The sequence below is a fragment of the Cherax quadricarinatus genome, chromosome 3 (genome assembly GCF_038502225.1).
Source record: "Cherax quadricarinatus isolate ZL_2023a chromosome 3, ASM3850222v1, whole genome shotgun sequence".
Classification (NCBI taxonomy): Eukaryota; Metazoa; Arthropoda; class Malacostraca; order Decapoda; family Parastacidae; genus Cherax; species Cherax quadricarinatus.
In genome coordinates this window covers 58,955,617-58,971,816 of record NC_091294.1, presented here as the reverse complement: position 1 = coordinate 58,971,816, position 16,200 = coordinate 58,955,617, and positions in this window count along the sequence as shown.

Here is a 16,200-nt window from a genome sequence, read left to right as displayed (position 1 = left end):
AATCACGCTGTCACAAACACACATTCACACTGATAAATGAATTTGTACACCTGGTTCAATCACATACTATTGTTTACATATGTATACAAGGTATTTACAGGTTCCATTTATGTTTCTAGAAGTCCACCACTGTATGATACTCCAGGATGCATGGATTCATACAGAGTGCCACCCCACATTGCTGACACATGTATCGTCTGTCTTTTCACACTTGGGGTCCCTGTGCAGTGTAAGCACACACAACACACTTTTTCTGAGAGTACTTCTTCTTTGGAGTAGATGGTAATGGTATCAGGCAGTGTCAGTTTGGGATTATTCGGTCAGGCACTTACCCTCTTCTTGTGGAGTGACAGGTCACTGTTGTGGGGTGACAGGTCGCTGTGGAGTGACAGGTCGCTATGGAGTGACAGGTCGCTGTGGAGTGACAGGTCGCTGTGGAGTGACAGGTCGCTGTGGAGTGACAGGTATAGGTGTGGTACCATACTTTTTAGTTATCTGCTTGATAACACTGAGGGTGAATTCCTCATATCGTTGTTACTTCCCTGTCTTTATTTCATACATGTTGAAGGCATTGAGAATTGCAATGTCTACAAGGTGGAAAAACACTTTTATGTACCACTTGCGACTCCTACGCACACAGTCAACAAAACCTATCATCATGTCACACTTGTCGACTAGTCGCATATTGTTTGTATAGTCGATGACAGCAGCTGGCTTTACAACAGGTTCATTATTGTACTTGCTCAGTCTGTCTGTCTGTACCATCTCGTTTCTGTGGATGGTTGACAGCAATGTCACGTCCCATTTGTCATGCCACGTCAGTGCCATGATGTCATTGGCATGAAACGCTTGCACTACACTTCCTCCAGTGAACCTTGGCATGTGTTTTCTACTTTTTCTCACTGTTCCACATATATCAGTATTGTTCACACGTAGGAAATCAGCGAGCATAGGGCTTGTATACCAGTTGTCTTGTGAACAATGTATGGCCCTTGCCAAGGTATGGCTGCATCATCTTGCGAACAACATCACCAGAAATGCAAGCTGAACCTCCCGAAGTATGTCACACCAGAAATACAGATAACACACAAATGTGAAATCGCACACAGCAGGGAGAAGACCTTGTGCTGCTCCTCATGTATCCAAATTTTCCCGTGGATCGCAAAGAGCTTCAATCGCTGCCACAAATTTCTTGAAAGATTCCGCTACTGGTTTCACTGCATTATAATGAGAACTTCATCTTGTTATTGATAATCTTTTCAAAGAGACTACAGTATGGTCCATTAATACATCCCATCGATGGATGGAGGAGGCAAAGAATGTGTACACTGACTCAAGACTACCAAAAAATTTTACACATGTCGAATTCTCGGCAAAAGAATGCTGACCACACAAGTTCAGTGAATGGTCCACACAACCACTGAAAATTGCCTTCTTGTTCTTTTCTTTAAGAATGGCTTGTTCACCTCCATGGACCCCAGCCATGGTGGCAGCATTGTTATATCCTTGAGCACGGCACAGCATGAAGTCCAGTCCATCACTTTCCAACTTTTTCAGGATATCAGAATTGATATCCGCAGTTTTTTTTTTTTTTTTGCCCTTCCAAGGAAAAAAAAAACAAAAAAACTTCCTTCACTTGAACTTTCCATCCTCCATTTGCATGTACCTGATATCTTCTGACATTTGGTCACTGTGTGTCACATCTGGAGTACTGTCAAACATAACGCTGTAGTATACAGCTCTCTTGATATCAGTAATAAGTTTCTCTTTGACTCGATTTGCCAGAAGACTTAAAAACTCATTTTGAGTTGATGGTAAGAGATATGAAACTGATGACCTGTGTTTACTCGAGCTGCACTTAAGTCTCATTAGGTGCTCTTTTATCACAGGATCATACTTAGCCATCAGTTCAACCATCTCAAGAAAGTTTCCTCTAATTGATGAGAATTCGTCCTTCCTGTGGCCGCAAAATGCTAAGTTCTGTTTAGCCAGAAACAGTGTATTGTCGAGCAACCTGTACAATATTTCCTTCCACCTTCTCTTCTGGATTTCCCTTAAAACAATTATTTCTTCATCTCTGGTTTTGTTTACCCTTAGACCCATTGCCATGGTTTCCCAATTCTTGAGGCAATGTAAGTGTTCATCAGAAGTTTTATGATTGTGTACTTTTGGGTTCAGCTTCCACCATATTTGAAACCCAGTCACAAACTTTGATGTTATACTTGTAACAATAGATGTAAACAATCTACAGCAGTAACTGCTGTAGATGGTGAGTACACCATCTATGATTGCAAAATTTTCTCACCATTCATCATCTGTTTGTAGAACCATTCTTTAGAAAGCTGACGTTTATCGCCTTTTGCATTCTTTCTTTGTAACGCGAAAAGGGCCATCCTGGAATGGTCTGGAACTGGAATTTTCCAAGAAGAAACGTCACAAATCGATGCTAACTCTCGCAGACATTCATTCCCTTCATTCCTCTCACTTATATTACCATTGTTGGAGTCAGAATCGACATCAGTGTTATCAGTAAGATAACACTGAGATACTGAACCATAGACTCAGCCATTTTTCTCATTAGCTGAACTTTTTCATTTTTTGCCTGCCATTGTTGACATCCAGGAGGCCTCTTAGATTTATACATTCCATGAGGCATGATATAATATCAATGATCTGAAAAAAGAATGCCAGGTTCACCGTTTTGGTTCTACTGAATATTCGGTAATTTTTAATGGTGACAAAGAAATAAATGGTGCCAATTCTATTAACTTACTGAGGATGAAATGAAGTTAGGAAACGAAATAAGTGGGTTAAGTTCAGATGAAATTAAGATTAACCATTAATAACTTTTTTCATGATTACATTAATTTTTTCGCTAGAACTTAATTTGGATATTTAACTCGGACTCTAACCAGAATGAGAGCAAAGCCGAAAAAATTAAGCCTACTTTTCAATTAATTGGAAAAATAATCATTATGGTTATTATGGATGTAATACTAATGTGTACCATATTATTTGGTAAGCCTCCTGGTGCTATAGGCTTTACTCCACAAGGATTGGTAACAACAATGCATGGTTAAAATGGATATCAATAAATAACAAAAAGGCACAATACCGTGACTGGAGCAATACACAAACAACCCGCACACAGGAGAGAGGAGCTAACGGCGACGTTTCAGTCCGACTTAGACCATTTACAAAGTCACACTAACAAAAAGCAGAGGGGGAGGCAGTATATATATAGGCCAGCAGACAGGGACGGGACAAGAGAGGTAGTCATAGAGGTAGTAGTAGTATAGTGGAGTGAGTCAAATACTAAGAAAGAAGAGCACTGCAAGGGAGCTAGGGGCCCACAAGGGAGCTAGGAGCCCACAAAAGGTAGGAACAAGAACACAGAGGGAGTGGGTAAAATAATCATAATGGACCAAATACCCAAGGCAGAAGAAAGTAAACCCTAAGGAGAAAGAGGAAAGGAGAAGGGGAGAAAAGAATCATGTTAAGTCACGGGTGTTCTGAAGTTTGGAGCATTTTACAATGTAATGGGAAAGGAAGGCATCTATAGAGGCAAAGCCAGGACTAAGATTCATACAAAGAAAGGTAGGTAAGAAGCATAGGCAACAGTTAGGCAACGTTATTCCAAAATGTTTCGCCTACACTAGGCTTCTTCAGTCAAGTACAGAAAGTAGGCAGGAGCAGTAGAGATGTGAAGACGACACAATCAGTCCATCACCCTTGAAGTCGTAGATTTGAGGTTGTCAGTCCCTCCGCCTGGAGATGTTCTGTTCGATATTCTGGAACGATCAGATAGTTCCAGACTATGGAACAGAACATCTCCAGGCTGAGGGACTGATTACCTCAAACTCCTCCTCTCTGTACCCATCCATCCAGGCTGAGGGACTGATTACCTCATTCTCCTTCTGTTCTTCAAGATTCTCCTTTGTATGGACTGATGAAGCCACTGTGTGGCGAAACGTTTCCTCAATAAAGATACCCAAGAGTTGCACATGTGTCTAATTTATCAACGTGTCGGTTCTCTGAACCATTGATCTGCAGTGTTCCTTCTTTCTTATGTTCTTATGTTGTATAAGTGTCTCAATCTTCAGTGGGAATGTGATTCCTTGCTTCCTTTCCTTGATGTTAATATCCACCTCTCAGATACAGGTTTTGGTTTTTCCATGTAGCACAAGCCTATGTACAGTGGCATATACATTCACTACTGTGATAAATGGTTTGAAAACTGACAAGTTGAAGATTGAGACACTTACGCAACATATGGGAATCTTTATTAAGGAAACGTTTCGCCACACAATAGCTTCTTCAGTCCAATATAAAGTAGAGAGTGGCAACATTTCACTTTCCAGGAACTTTGTCAAGCCAATACAAACAATACATAGACACAGAGGGTATATATAGGCTTTGAGTGAGGTGTAGTACAAGTAGAGGTAGTAGTAGTTGTAGTTGTTCTTATGTTCTTATACATGTGGTGGAAAAGCTTTGGGTAGGGGCAGTTTTGATAAGGACCTGCCTTGTATGGGCCAGTAGGCCTTCTCCAGTGTTCCTCCATTCTTATGTTCTTATGTACCACGGTTATATCAACATTTCATGAATGTCAGTTCTCAACCGTTCATATATCTTGGTTCATGAACATGATTGATATCACCAATAAGCAAAAGTAAAGCTCAAAATATGATAATTACCTGACCCTTTGTCTATTTAACCCAGCCACATATACACCACCTAGACCAAACTCACTGGTGGGCGGTGCAGCAGACACAGGATGTTACGTCACTGATGACTGATCATAGTGATGCCAGGGCGATTAAGGGTTTTTCCAAAACATCATAAATAAAATTATCGATTTATCATAGTTTATCATATAGCGTCATTGATTTTTCCCTATATAGGCATATTTGTACTCTGTAATCATATAATAGGCTATATAGAAACAGGATTTTTCTTCTAAGTTGCTGCAGCACTGCCTAGTATGGACCAACAGGCCTGCTGCAGTGTTCCTCCTTTCTTATGTTCTTAGTGTCACCTTCTTTAGAGCCTCTTTGGTGTCACCCCCTAAATGGTGTCACCCGGGGCGACTGTTAACCCTTTGACTGTTTTCGACGTATAAATACGTCTTACGAGCCAATGTTTCTGACGTATATATACTCAATAATTCTAGCGGCTTCAAATCAAGTGGGAGAAAGCTGGTAGGCCCACATGTGAGAGAATGGGTCTATGTGGTCAGTGTGCACCACATAAAAAAAATCCTGCAGCACACATTGCGTAATGAGAAAAAAAAAAACTGATCGTTTTTTTGGAATAAAACGCCGACTTTGAGGTGTATTTTCGTATAGTATTTATCGTTGTATTCGCGTTTTCATGGTCTTAGGTGATAAAATGGAAAACATATTACAGAAATAGAGATGATTTTCATTACTTTTACGATGAAAACGACCTTGAAACTGAGCTCAAAGTAGCGGAAATGTTCGATTTTTACCAATGTTCAAGAGTAAATAAATCACACCACACGTCCAATACACGTCAACTGGGGAGTCTAATATTCTTTCACTAGTGCACTGATATTATTTATACCATTTTTACAATAATGCAGTCGTCTGCATAACAGTAAATTTTGTATTTTTTTGTATGAATAAAAAATCAAAATAGAAAGCAATAATAATATAAGAGGGGCCTAGAGATGTGACTAATGAACAGAGCATATGTTATTTTAGTGCCACGAATGTCTACCTTGTTTATTCTGGACCCTATTTTGAAATTGGCATCTTTTTTATTTTGCGTGAAATTGGCCAAATTGCCAATTTCTGACCACCATATTGGGTAGTCCAAATTAGTAAATGGGAGGTTTCTTGTACTCAGCTGATAGATAAAATGGAGTTCTAAAGAAATAGCTATGAGTTTGGTCAACTGGAACAATGGAATTGGCTGAAAATTGGGCTCAAAGTCGGCGAAATCGCCGATACGCATATGTCGCCGAGACCGCTAACTTCCCGGGAGCATAATTCCACGAGTTTTCGACCAAATTTCGAACTTTTGGTGTCATTACCATCGGGAAAAGATTCTCTATCATTTCATAAGAAAAAATAATTTTTTTTTTTTTCAAAAATTGAGCGACATAGAATGACAGTTTCAGAGAGGGGCCTGAAACAGTCAAAGGGTTAAATCTCAGAATTCGGAGAGAACGTGAACACAAAAAAAAATCTTGAATACTGATAAGTTGATACTGTAATTATTCATCTCTACAGGTTATTTACATTTAACCCCAACTCTGCTAGGGTGAGATTGACATATGCAGAAGGGGTGTCATCTCTGGGAGGATCAAACTCCGTTGCACTGGCTAACTCATGCCGTATTTGAGGCAACTCTGAATTGGTAGTTACAAATGATACTTGAGGATTTCTCAATACCTGTCGTGTACATAGGGAATAACGACATTCAGGTTGATCATCTGACTGAGTATTAGAGGTAGAGAGTACAGGATCAGGAGGATTGTCAGAGTGTCACATTAGTCTGGGTAGGAACATCATTATCATCGCATACTAACTTCATATGATCTAAATGCGATTCTTTATACTGACCAGTACTAATTTCTCTAATCTTATACTTATTACCAGTGATATGTTCAACTACTTGATAAGGACCAACAAACTTTAGATCAAGCTTAGGCATTGCAGACGTTTTGTTAAAGTTAGTCAGCATAACTCTCGAACCTACTTTGATTTTGGATGGCTTTGCTCGAGTGTTAGCGACTCTTGTAAATTCTGCTGTTGATTTATAAAGTGTTTCACGGATCTTCTAAAGACGCTTTGAGCTAGGCTGGTACGAGTTGCTATGAAATCATCAGGGTTGTAATTTGGTTTCGGATTAGAATATAGCAACTCATAAGGCAAACGTTTATCTACACCGTACAATGCATAATGTGGAGTGTCGCCTATAGAAACATTGTAAGCAGAATTTAGAGCACACTGCACATCAGGTATAACTTCATCCCAAGTTTCAATGTTGGGATTGATAGTGGCTCTCAAGACATCAAGTACACGTACTTTCTTATTGGTTCATTCCGCTAACCCATTGCTGGCAGGATGATGAGGAACAATGGTGGATTTAGAGATCTTGTACAAGGTACACAAATTTTCAAGAATCTCATTACAGAATTCACCTCCATTATCTGTTACTAGGGACTTAGGGGTGGTATGCCTGCAGATAATGCATTCTTTAAATGCTTTAGCTACTGTCTCTGCAGTCTTATCTGCAATAGGAACTAACTCACAATATCTGGTGAAATGGTCTACCATAACACACAGATGTTTGTTGCCCTGGAGGGAACATTGGAAATTAGTTAACAGATCTAGCGCAACTCTTTCTCACGGTTTGCTAATAGTTGGATACACTTGGATTGGATTAGGACCATTAGCATTACCTTTATGATGCATGCAGACACTACATTTCTTAACATACTCAGAAATATCAGTTGCCATATGAGGCCAGAAGTATTTCAATCTGGCTTGTTTTACTGAACGATCCATACCAGGGTGCGCAACACCTGGTACATCGTGAACTAGCTGTAAGGCTACATTCACTAGTGACTGTGGAATTACTAACTGGTATACCCTTCTGCTAGGAGTACCCAACTCGGCTGTTCGATACAGCAATTCTTGGTTCATGACAAAGTCACTGATGGGTGCTGGTGGCTTCACAGTCAGAATAAGATCTTCCTGGAGCAGGAATCGAATCACACCAGACCACATGGAATCTGTTTGTTGAGCATTCTTTACATCCTCAGCAGTAAATGGAGGGTCTGCAATTACTATATGTACTAACATGTCGCGATAAAGCATCTGCGACTACATTTGACTTGCCAGGTAAGTGTTCAAAGGTAGGATTGAACTCTTGGATAGTCAAGGTCCATCTGGCTAACCTTCCAGTAGGTTGTTTGTTCTGGAATAAAGGTATCAGTGGAGCATGGTCTATCAAGACATGAACAGAGTACTGATAAGTCTTGGAAGTGCTTTAAAGACCATACTATTGCTAAAGCTTCTTGCTCAGTTACTGTATAATTACGTTCAGCCTTCGTAAGAACTCGGTTAGCAAATGCAACTGCGTTGTACTTGCCATCAGTCTTTTGAGCTAGTACGGCACCTATGCCAATAGAATTAGCATCAGTTGTAAGAAAGAAGGGCTTAGAAAAATCTGGAAATTTCAAAATTGGATCAGATGTTAGCTTTTCTTTTAGAGTTTGGAATGCTCTTTCTTGACGGAAGGTCCAAACGAAAGGAGCATCTTTCTTAAGCAACTCGGTTAGAGGAGCAGCTATGGAAGAAAAATTGGCAATGAAAGATCTATAAAAACCTGCTAAGCCCACAAAGGATCTTACGGCGTCAGCAGTTTTGGGAGTTGGAAAATTTAGTACTGCAGTTACTTTACTTTGGTCAGTCGTGGCCCCTCTAGGAGTGACTACATGACCAAGAAACTTGATTTCTGATCTGAAAAATTGACATTTAGACAGTTTGATCTTTAAATTGGCTTCTTCAAGCTTACCAAGTATGTACTACATCAAGTCTTTTCAAGTGTGTATCCATGTCTTTAGACATGACGATTACATCATCTAAGTACACCATAAGTGCATTACCTATGAGACCTCTAAAGATTAGTCATGAGCCTTGAGAATGTGATAGGGGAGGATCGTAATCCAAAGGCCATATGGAGGAAGTGATAATGACCTGTAGGAGTGGAGAATGCAGTTAGCTCTTGGCTGTCCTCGTGAAGAGGGACTTGCCAAAACCCTTGTAACAAGTCCAGGGTCGAAAAGACTTTGTTATCTCCGATGTTACATAAAAGATCACCAAGTACAGGAAGTGGGAAGCGATCTGGAATAGTTTTCGCATTTAACTTCCTAAAGTCAATCACTGGGTGCCAAGTACCATCCTTCTTAGGTACTAGGATCAAGGGTGCATTCCAGGGTGAATTACTAGGTGCAATAACTCCATCATCACACCCTGTACCATATGGTACCCTGTACCATATGGTACCTTGTACCATATGTTATCCTGCACCATATGTTATCCTGTACTGTATGGTACCCTATACCATATAGTACAATGTACCATATGGTACCCTGTAACATATGATACCATGTACCATATGGTCAATAGGACCTGTTGGTGGCAGCAGGCACCAGCCATGACTGAGTGAGTGGCGACGCAAGCTAGCTACTGACTCAGCAGTTTCCAAGACAAAGCGCTCTCTCATCCACCTCAAGTAATGTGTCGAGTTCCTGTACATTTGTAAATATGTAATAGAACATTACTAATACACAACATTTTTGCATATTTTTGTTGTAAACAATTATTGTAAACAAAATAAAGATGAAAATATTAGTGTGTTTATTGTGTTGAATACAACAATACCATATAGTACCATATGGTACAATGAACCATATGGTATCATTGTACTATATGGTACAATGTACTATATGGTACCATTGCACTATATGGTACCATTGCACCATATGGTACCATTGTATCATATACCATTGTACCATATGGTACCATTGTATCATATGCCATTGTACCATATGGTACAATTGTACCCTATGGTACCATTGCACCCTATGGCACCATTGTACCGTATGGTACTATATGGTACCGTTGTATTCAGCACAATAACCGCACTAATATTTTCATCATTTTGTTTACAATAAACTTGTAAACAAGTTTTGTAAGCAATATAATGATAAACAAATTAGTGCAGTTATTGTGTTGAATACAATGAGTGTACACTTATACAATATACATTATACTGGTCTCACAGGCCACAAATGTTACTAGAAAAAGAAAAAAATTAGAAAAGAAAAAAGTATAAAAAACGTAAAATAAAAAAATGGGATTTTGCGGAAGTCACTGATGTTGCCGCCACCCGGTCATTTTGGGTCAACTTCCCGCCGCTGTATCTCGGTAAGTACTGATCAGAATTTTTTTTTTATTACCTTCACAAAAATATTATCTTTAATTCTGTAAGAAAAAATAATTTTTTTTTTTTTTGTCAAAATTTCTTGGACACTGGAGCACCACTTCAGATTTTGGCCTTGGACCCTGAAAGGGTTAAATAACAGAAAAAGGCAAAATACCGTGACTGGAGCAATACACAAATAACCCGCACATAGAAGAGAGGAGCTTACGGCGACGTTTCGGTCCGACTTGGACCATTTACAAAGTCACAGTGTGACTTTGTAAATGGTCCAAGTCGGACCGAAATGTTGCCGTAAGCTCCTCTGTGCGGGTTATTTGTGTACTGTATGTGCTTTGTTTGGTTTTGGAATAAGGATGGCTGCTGTTGGTTACAAAAGTGGTGGGAAATATACAGAGGCTAAAGATGTATTGAGTTAGTATAGGCAGTGATGATAAGGACTGGAAAATGTGATTAAGTTCAGAGGCACCTGATTACTTTGAGAGGGATTTTGGATAGAAGTGTTGTAAAATTATTTTTTCTGAAAGAAGTATTTATCTCCTGTGATGAAGTGAGCAAGTTAAGGTTGATGTATGTATCTGTGTGGAGTGTTAAAGTTTTCAGTGTTCAGAATGTATTGAATAGTTGTGTAATAAGTTGGGTGAGGGTGGAAGATATTTTACTTGACAGTTTTGAAAACTGTAATTGCCTCCACAGGATCTGAGATGTTTCAGTTATCATAAGTGAGGTGAGTAAATTTTGAAGTTGGAGTGCCTCTGAGTGTTTCATTGCATTTCTGTGTTTTGATTTTTGTACAAGGACAAACCAGTGTTTGGTGCAATCCTCTTGGAGGTTATGTATTATGTGGTTTCTGAGGGCCGTTAGGTTCTGGAGAGCCTGGTCATATCTGTGCCTGTTTGCAGCAAATGATGCATGTGAGTAGGCATTTGCTTATGGCAGAGAGAATGAAGGAATGTTGTTTTGTGTGAGTTTTCTTCAGAAGAGTCTCTTGTACGGCTTGTAAGGTGATTATTTTGTTTGGCTTTCAGCTAGCTGAATGTCAGAGTAGTTTTCCCATTTGGCAGCAGGTTGTGTGTTGCCCTGAGAGAAGAGAGTCCTCTTGAGGCCTGTGCTTTCCTAGGATAAAGACCCGGATCTTGATGTGTTGCCTGCGTGATTATTTACTCTGGGGTCCCTGGATTCCCAAGGTATTGTGGGTGTTGGATTGCTGGGTCAGGGGACAGTTGTGATTAGGGGAGGGTCTGTGTCATAGTATGAGATGGCTGCACCAGTGTTAGCCATGACTTTTGCAGTGCTGGGGACAGGCAAGGGCTCCTTAGTGCATGTTGTGGTGAATTTCCCAAACTCTTGTGGGGTATTGGTTCTGTGTTTTGATTTTTGTATGAAGGCAAGTCAGTGTTTGTTGTAGTCCTTTTCAATGCTGGGTATTATTTGATTTCTAAGAACAGTGAGGTCCCAGAGAACCTGGCCATGTTTGCAGTAAAGTGGTTGCAGTGAATGATGTGGGTGTAGTTGGATGGGGACAGAAGAACATTAGGCATTTGATGATTGGGTGTGGACAAAGAAGGCAGAGGCACAAGGTAGATGATTGTGGGTGTGGGGATCCTGAACTGACAAGAGGATGGGATAATGATTGTGAGGAGGTTTCTGCAGAGTATGTGTGTGGTTGAGATTGTTCTTGCTTCTGGTCATTACTGTGTATGCCTCCTGACAAGGTGGGTATGGGGTGTGTACCCTACATCTGCCTGCAGGCCAGTTGAGTGCAGAGGTGTAAATCCCCCACACCTACCTTCTGACATGGCAGGTGCAAAGGGGAGAGTGAAAACTGTTGGAAGAACTACTGAAGTAAGAGCATTTTTCAGTAACCTTTTTACATCTGTAACTTAAAGGAAATGAAGTACAGTGGAACCTCAGTTTTCGTATGCCTTGGTATTCATAGCATTCGGTTTTCGACACCTTTTGTCATCTAAATTTTGTCCCAGTTTTCATACATCCGCTTGGTTTTTGTAGAGTTGACAATGGTCTGTACCAAACGCGTCCGCCTGCCCGTGCCCACACAAAGCATCCCACATGTTCCGACTCCATCTGGCATTGTTACTCATTGAGTGAACATTACTCCGCATGTTCGGATAACATTTCATAATAATCCATTGTTTTTTGTACTTGTTTATTGAATGCAACTGCTAAATAAGCCAAAGAAAATTCTGAGTGCCATTCCTTTGATAAAGAAGGCTAGAAGCATGATAGAATTTAAGAAAGAACTCATAGCAAAGTACGAAAGTGGTGTACGTTTGGCCGATCTTGCCAGGATGTACGGGAAGTCCGCATCAACAATTAGTTCCCTCCTGGTGAAGAAAAAAGAAATAAAGGAAGCTGATGTTGCAAAAAGGGTAAATGTGCTAACGAAACAGAGATCACAAATAATCGAAGATGTTGAGAGGTGGTTGTTGGTGTGGATCAACAAAAAATAGTTAGCAGGAGATAAGTGTGTTGGTGGAAGAGTTGGTGGAGGACCACAGGGAAGAGCTAACCACTGAAGAGCTGCAAGACCTTCAACTGAAACAGCAACAGACCACAGCTGAGGAAATTGCTTCAGAGGAGGAGGAAGGGAGAGGGGAGAATGTGCCACCTTCAGTGATTAAGGACGTGTGCAAAGTGGAATGAGTTGCAAGGTTCTGTGGAGAAATATCACCCTAACAAAGCTGTTACAAGCCATGTCTGCAACATGTTCAATGACAACGCCTTGTCCCATTTTAGGCAAATCTTAGAGACGCCAGAAACAGACCTCTCTGAACAGATTTTTTGTGCGACGGGTTCAGTGACTCTCAAGCTGGTCCTAGTGCCAGTAAAAGACAAAGAAGGGAAGTAACCCTGGGTAGGGCCTTGATACCTGAAGTCCCTATTGAAGGGGATTCCCCTTTCAAACAATAGCCTCTCCTCCCTCTTCCCTCCTCGCTGTCTTCCATACGCCAAGAAGAGTCTTCAATAAAGGTAAAAGTGATGTTAAATGTTCATTATCTATTTCATTAGTCATTTATATTTATTTCTCATTTTTTCTGTAAATAAAACTATAGTTATTCTCTATAAAATGTATGTTTTGCTAATATTTTTGGATGTCTGGAATGGATTAATTGGATTTACATTATTTCGTATGGGAAATATTGCTTCAGTCGTACAATTCGGTTTTCGTCAGACTTTTTGGAATGAGTTAATCACAAAAACCGAGGTTCCACTGTATGCTAAGGTAACACCAAGTTATTCTGCTAGTGGTCAGTATAATATTTACCAATGGACACCAGCACATGCCAATACCGTAGTTACATGAGCCTTTTCTTAGCTATAGTACACCTGCATTAGAAGTTTTAAGCCAGTTGGATGAAGTAATCTAAAGTTTTAAAGAAAATCTTGGGGAAAGAAAAAATAAATGAGCCAACTACAGGAAGGCCCCACTTATACGGCGGGTTAGGTTCCAGGCTACCGCCGTAAAGCGGAAATCGCCGTAAAGTGGAACACCCTTTTTTTCCACTTATAAATGCATACAAACACTAGATAACAAGTTTACACTAACATATATTAAGTTAGCAATAGAACCAGGCATCAAAAAACAATAAAAAGGTACAATACACACATAGTGCACTCATTACTTACCTTAAAATATTTATAGTCTTAATCTAGGGTGAGACAAGTAGTATTTATTGGAAGAAATCAAGTGTGGTATGTATTGTAATAGCCTCACCAGGCCACCCCACCCACACATACTATTCTATGATATTTAAGCATCCCAGAGCGATAAAATGTATATACAGTTCACTCATTACTTACCTTAAAATATTTGTAGTCTTAATGTAGGGTCAGGAGTAAGTAAATGAGATAAAACGAATAAATGAGAGAGAGAAAGAATGAGTACATGAGAGGGGGCAGGCGCAGTTATGTAAACAAACCAGGGGAAGGTAAGTTTTGTAAACAAACGAAATGTACACGTCTGGTTTGTGTACAAGTTACATTGTGTACAGGTTGTCTCTACATTGATACGGTAGAATTAATAAAGAAGAACACTCCCATTCTCATGTAACATCATTTTGAGAAGAAATGAAGCTCTGAGTGAAGGCAATGGAAATAAGTCACACTGACTTTTTTGGGTTATCCTAGGTTCTCTACACGTATGTTGTTATGTATGATAATCTATGTAACTGTATTTGTGTATACCTGAATAAACTTACTTACATACATACGAAAGGAATAATTTTCTACAGTTACCCCCAGTAACACATTTACTCTTATGTTAGATTAGAGAAAATGTTATTCTTGCCGTCACTTGTACAAGTTATGTGGCTCCCACATCTTATATTTATGTTTATTTATTCTATTGTGGGGTGTATTTATCATCTTTTTATGTTATGTATCGTGTTTATTATATAATTTTGAAAAAAATATCATGGATGGATTAATGAAAATGTGTATATTACCGTAATATACGACATTTAATTAGACTCGGTATTGTTATTATCACCACTTGTGCAAGTCGTCTGCTACGACATCTCACATTTGTTTATTTATTCTACTGTGGGGTGTATTTATCTTATTTATATGTTATGCATCGTGTTTATTATATAATTTTGAAAAAAATATCATGGATGGATTAATGAAAATGTGTATATTACCGTAATATACGACATTTAATGAGACTCAGTATTGTTATTATCACCACTTGTGCAAGTCGTCTGCTACGACATCTCACATTTGTTTATTTATTCTACTGTGGGGTGTATTTATCTTATTTATATGTTATGCATCGTGTTTATTATATAATTTTGAAAAAAATATCATGGATGGATTAATGAAAATGTGTATATTACCGTAATATACGACATTTAATGAGACTCAGTATTGTTATTATCACCACTTGTGCAAGTCGTCTGCTCACATCTCACATTTGTTTATTTATTCTACTGTGGGGTGTATTTATCTTATTTATATGTTATGCATCGTGTTTATTATATAATTTTGAAAAAAATATCATGGATGGATTAATGAAAATGTGTATATTAACGTAATATACGACATTTAAATGACTCGATGTATGTAAGTTTATTTAGGTACAGGTATACATAAGTATAATTATCAGAGTATATATAAAATATGAAATAACTTTTAAAAACATTTGAAATTTTGGAGTTTCCAGACAAAATGGAGAGACTTAGTGCTTACTGAGCTCATGGAGAATGTAAACAAACAGGGTGGGGCACGGTGACCGTATTAGAAAGTCAGGTGGGGGGAGCCGTATAGTGAGTTTTGGTCATAATTTGAAATGTCCGTATTAGCGGAACGCCGTAAAGCGGAACGCCGTAAAGCGGGGCCCTCCTGTACTTGCATGTACCCCTACAGAGATGCCAAATTCTCCAAGCACCTCTGTGTCATTCACCACCACCTTACTAAATGATGCGTTTTCTTGTGAAACATTTTCTGTATACAGTAGGGCCCCGCTTTACGGCGTTTTGCTTTATGGCGTTCCGCTAATACATTTTAAATTGCGACCAAAACTTGCTATACGGCTCCCCCACCTGACTTTCTAATACGGTCACCGTGCCCCATCCAACTTGTTTACATTCTCTGTGAGATCCGTAAGCACTAAGTCTCTCCATTATGTCTGGAAACTCCAAAATTTTAAGTGTTTTTAAAAGTTATTTCATATTTTATGTATACTACTCTGATAATTATACAGTGGTCCCCCGCTTTTCGTAGTTCCCGGCAATCGTAAATTTCGCCAATCATAGGGGTATTTTCGTATAAACATGGACTCGCTTTTTGTAGGTTGACTTGCGAGTCGTAGTTCGTCTGGGACGCGTACCCATGGCGTGAGCCGGGGCGGCAGCCAGTCTGGCATTGTTTACCAGTGAGCGAAGGTCCCTTCACGTGCTCCAGTGAAATGTTTCATAATATTCCATTTATTTTAGTGCTTGCAAGTACTAAATAAGCTACCATGGCTCCAAAGAAAGCTCCTAGTGCCAAGCCTGTGGTAAAGAAGGTGAGAAATACGATTGAATTTAAGAAAACCATCATTGAACAATATGAAAGAGGTACAAGTGTGGCCGAACTGTCCAGGATGTATAAGAAACCCTACACAACCTTATGTTCCATAGTGGCCAAGAAAAAGGAAATAAAGGATGCTGTTGTTGCAAAGGGAGTAACTATGCTGACAAAAATGAGATCACCAGTACTGGA